This window comes from Bison bison, unplaced genomic scaffold (assembly GCF_000754665.1).
Source record: "Bison bison bison isolate TAMUID 2011002044 unplaced genomic scaffold, Bison_UMD1.0 scf7180017864181, whole genome shotgun sequence".
NCBI classification, from domain to species: domain Eukaryota; kingdom Metazoa; phylum Chordata; class Mammalia; order Artiodactyla; family Bovidae; genus Bison; species Bison bison.
This window is the reverse complement of record NW_011494753.1, coordinates 8,701,788-8,706,402: the sequence shown is the minus strand read 5'-3', so window position 1 is coordinate 8,706,402 and position 4,615 is coordinate 8,701,788. Positions and strand designations below refer to the sequence as shown.

The 4,615-nt window shown below is 59.4% G+C and overlaps 1 protein-coding gene across 1 annotated transcript in view; it reads left to right on the top strand.

Annotated features, from left to right (window-relative positions):
* Positions 1-4,615, top strand: part of CSK (c-src tyrosine kinase) — an 18,765-nt gene continuing 14,150 nt past the window's right edge. The window contains exon 1 of the mRNA XM_010843348.1: positions 1-52. The gene's annotated coding sequence lies outside the window, so the exon portion shown is untranslated. The remainder of the gene's footprint in view (positions 53-4,615) is intronic.

Below are 4,615 nucleotides of genomic sequence, written 5' to 3'. Positions count from 1 at the left end.
CCGCTGATGCTGCCCGCTGCGAGGTGGCCCGGACCGCAGTGCCCCGAGAGAGGTGAGTGCCTGGCGGGCCGGGAGGGGAGGTGGGCGTCCGGGTGCTTCCCGGAGGGAGGCGGGCGGGGTCGCTCGTCCCGCTTCTCTTGCAGCTGCCGTGGCGTCCACACCCATCCCCCACCTCCCTTACCCCGGCTCCTTCCAGGGTTCGAAATCTCCCGGGAGTCCCTGTCAGCCGGACTGGGAGGGGAGCGCACGAGGGAGGTACTGCCTTTCCAGCCCCACAGACTTGTCTCAGGCCACCCCGAGTCTGTCTTCCCCCCACCCGCTTCGTGGGTGCTGGCTGGAGCCTGGAGGGAGGGGGTCAGCATGGACCAGGGCCCTCGGAGAATGGGCGGTTTGCCATTCCCTGCCCCGGGCCTCCCTGCAGGTTCCTCGGCCTGCCTGGTTCTGACCCCTCCCTCATTCCCCCCCGCGGAGGCCCTGCTGTCTCCAGGAAGCCCAGGGCCCAGCCACCTTCCTTGAGCCTCTGCCAGAGGTTGAGCCTGTCACCCTGAGCCTCCCAGAAGACTAGGCCTAAGCCAAGGGACCTCTGACCCTAGGGTGGGGAAACTGGGCAGGGCCTGTGTCTTGGGTGGAGGTGACACTGGGCATTATTAGGACCATGCCCCCACCTGCTGGCAGCCTTGTCAGCCCATTTTCCCAGGCTCCTCAGGGCCCAGGCCAGGTGTCAGGAAGGGGCGTGCCCAGCCATCGGATTCTTGAAGCTTAACTAGGGGTTCCTTTCCCCTCCCTTTCTGTAGACCAGGGAACTGAGGCTTAAAGGGGGAAGTTGCTGTCCCCAGCCTCTGGCAGAGTTAGGTTGTCGGTCCTCTCATTCCCCCCACTCTGCAGGGCTGGACTGCTATGGGCAGAGGGAAACGATACAGGTACCTTTATCCATGAGGGACATAAGCCCCCCAGCCTGGCCATGGGACCTTGTGGGATGAGCACGTGCTCCCTTACAGAGGGCTGGAGAGAAGCGAGAGGGCTTCCGGCCTCAGCACTGCCTTGTCTGGGCTCAGGCAGCATCGGCTCTGCCTATGGGGTTTCCCCCTGCTGTCTGAGGCTGGGTCCCACTCATGGGATGTGGCGAGTGCGTGGGGGCACCCGTGGGGTGTACCCCTGCTTCTGAGCTCAAGCAGTCCAGTGGGCTGTCCTGACTCAGCCCTCCTGTACACCTTTGGCTTAGCTAGTGACTAGGATCTGGAGGGAAAGACAAAAACCCTGTAGGGATCACGCTACCGCCTTGGCATCAGAGCGTTGTCAGAGTGGGGACATCCAGATGGTCTCTTCCAAGCTCCCCACACCCTAATGGTCCCAGTATCTTTCTTGGTAGGGGCCCCAGCAGGAACAGGGCGAAGGTGGAAGGAGGGAGATTGGGAGTGTGGCAGGATCCTCTTGCTCCTAGAGGTGTGGGGGTCCCCTGGAGGATACAGGGTGGTGTTTGGGGCCCCGGGGGCCACCGGCAGGTTTATCCTGCTCAGGTCTCTGCCCTTGATTGCTGCTGTTTCCGGTTGCCCTGACAGGCACAGTGGAGGGTTCACAAATGTGGTGGGTCTGTGAGGTTCCCCTCACCCAGCCCTAACTTCCTTTCCAACCCGAAGGCCTAGGGCTGAAACCTGACCTGGTTGGATGCCTGTGAGCTGTCAGGTGCAGCCCAGGGTCCCGAGGCCCTCGTAGAAAGGGTCTGGCTTCAGGAAGCGTGTGTGCAGGGATTCACTTTTTCTCTGGCGAGCTTGGTGTCTTCCTCCCTGCTCTTCTGTCTGCATTGGACCTGGGACTGAGAAGGACCGAGAGAGGGTCTCCAGCATCACTGCTGAGGGTACCAGGCTCCTAGGGGTTGAACCATCCCAGAACAGACAAGAGTTCGGGCAGAGAGAGCCCCAGGGCCCACAGTGTGACGTGGCTGCCCCCTGATCGTCCAAGACGGCTGAGATCCACCTCTTGGCTCCATCTTTGGGCCTTGGCTTCAAAGAAATAACCCAAAGGTGCTTGATCTGCGAAAGAGAAGGTAGGGAAGGACCCTCGTGTGTCTCAGGGGCTGTCCCAAATCAGAAAGGCCATTCCTTGAAATCCTAGACACCAGGACCAGAGCTAGGGGACAGGCAGGTCCCCAGAACGCAAAGCCTGAGTTGCTTATGAGAAAACTAAGTGTGTAGGTATGTAGTGTTGGGGTGCTTAATTTAGAAAGTAACAAAACAGCACTACAGACCATTTAGAGAACGAAAAACTCACCCACTGTTTCTTCCCCAGTGCCGTGGCTGTTAGTATCTTGGAGTTCCCAGCCCATCTTTCGCTGATCTTTTTTTCCTTCGTCGCTGTTGTCATTTGGGTGTGTGTGCCTTCACACCTTTTTTCATTTAATACTGTATCTGGGCATTTTCTCATGTTGCTACACAGTCTGTAACTTTGCCTCTAAAAAGCTACGGAATATTCCGGACAGCTCTGCCATAGCGGCGATACTCCAACCCTGTTCCCAGGTTTGTGCACTCTTGTTGCCCGTCTGTCACTGCTGTAACTGTTGTTACTACAGGCCCCCATAGCCGCCGAGGGTATTGGAGAGAGTAGGCAACTTGGCACCCAGCCAACAAGTGACTCCAGGCCCAGCTGTGCCATTGAGGCCGGGGTAGAGGGATCTTGGGCAGGTCATCCTTGGAGCCAGATTTCCTTTATATACACAACAGCAATCCCTACTTCAGAGGGTAGGGTGCGGACACTGAACTAACTAACCCAGGGACTGGAAGGTGCCTGGCACAGCCCCTGGCGTCCACTAGATGCTCTGTAAGAAGGGTAGGTGTTGTTGAGAGAGTGCCCACAGCCGGCTGCCTCGGCATGTGCAGAAGACGCCAGGGCCAGGGTTGGCTGATGGCTCACCTAACCGAGGGTGGTCTCTGCCCAGGGAGCCCTTCTGAAACCCTGTGTTCAGAAACTGCTCTGGCCAGTGTCCTGTCGCCCCTCTCTGCCTTCCACCCACCCCATCACCATGTGGAAGATGGGCTATGGGTTGGTTTCTGGGGCCTGGCCCTACCCCTTCTCCTTCTGTTCTTCCAGCATCAGAGCTGAATGAATGAGGCCTCTTCTCTGAAAGCCTGGCTGCCTCCTGTCCCTCAGCTTCAGCTACTTCCTAGGCTAGCCCCACGTTTCCCCTGTAGAGACAGGGACCTACTCCCTAGGAAAACTTGAGTACTGGGCAAGGAACTCCAGGCATCCTGAGCCTCAAGCCAGGGACAGCCATGCCAGCTGCATCCTCCCACCAAGCAGCTGAAGGAGGGAAGAAAGCCGGGGCCAGGGGCCACAGACTCCAGAGCCTCCCAGCTGGGAGCTGAAGGGAACATAGATGGTCCACAGATCACTGGGAAATCTCGGGTGTTGGCAGCCCTCTCTCTGGCAGATGCTGCCCAGGTCTAACCTGAGTGTGTACTGCTGTGACATTACTTGCTTCCTCTTGTTCTGCTTCTGTAGAACGGGGGTGGGGGTGTGCCTTCCTAGCGCCACCCCAGGGACACTAGGAGGAAACCAGTCTCAGATCGGCACCCCCGGGGCCTATGAGACCATAGCCCAGATGACCAGCATGGCTCAGGAACAACGTAGGCAGAGGGTCCTTCCCGAGGTGGCTCCTTCAATGCAGAGGGCTCCCCGGTGCCTGACCTCAGGCTCCGGCCGCCAGACTTTTGCCTTTGGAGTGTCTGCCTCCTGCCTGGTCTTGGCGCAGGGGAAGTGGGCATTACAGCTGCCCTCCTGTCCCACAGCCCGGGCTGGGATGAGGTCACAGGGTGCGGTCCTCTCCACGATGCTGGCCTGGCTGGGGTGAGCACTTTGGGTGTTTCTCAGTGCCCCTGTTTCTTGGTTGGGGACAGGATGGGTGGAGGAGCAGGCCACCCCTCCATCCCAGGCAGGGAGCACCGCCTCCCCTCCTCCTCTCCTCTGGGTCCCTTCATCCAAGGGCTGGAAATAGAATCCGCTAAGTAATGATTAAAGTCAAATTCAGACCTAAAAATAAAGAGCTGGTGAGGAAGAGCTAGTGTGCTCCCTGTGTGGCTTAGGGGAGAAGCAAGCAGGGCAAGGCTGGCTGCAGAGGGCCAAGCCCTTCTTCCCAGGAGAGGCCAGAGCCCGCTGCGGGACCAGGAGTACTCCACTAATTGGGGGAGGGTCCCTGGCTTCAGGCATACCGCAGCCCATACCAGTCAGGGCCATAGTGGCAGAACCAGGGAGAGAAATCCCATTTTTCCCATGGGCAAACTGAGGCCCAGGAGGGCCAAGTGGTTTGTCCAGTGACTGTCCAGGAGCTCCCCTTGGCAGGCCCCGGGAAGCTGGGGGCCCCCCTGTGCAGCCCAGCTCACCCTTCTGCCTGCTCAGTTTCTCTTCCTGGTTTTGAGGTCCTGTGATGAACGTGGCTTCTCATCACACACCAGCTCTGAACGCCTCGGTGGGGCTGGGCCTCCAACCGCAGCTTCCCTCCGCCTCCCCCTCCCCTTCCGTGCCCTGGGCCTCCAGACACAAAAGAGAGGCTGCCTGGCGCACCCCCCAACCCCCGCCGGTCTGCTCTCCACATGATTGGAAGCCCTGCCGGTGGGTGAAGACC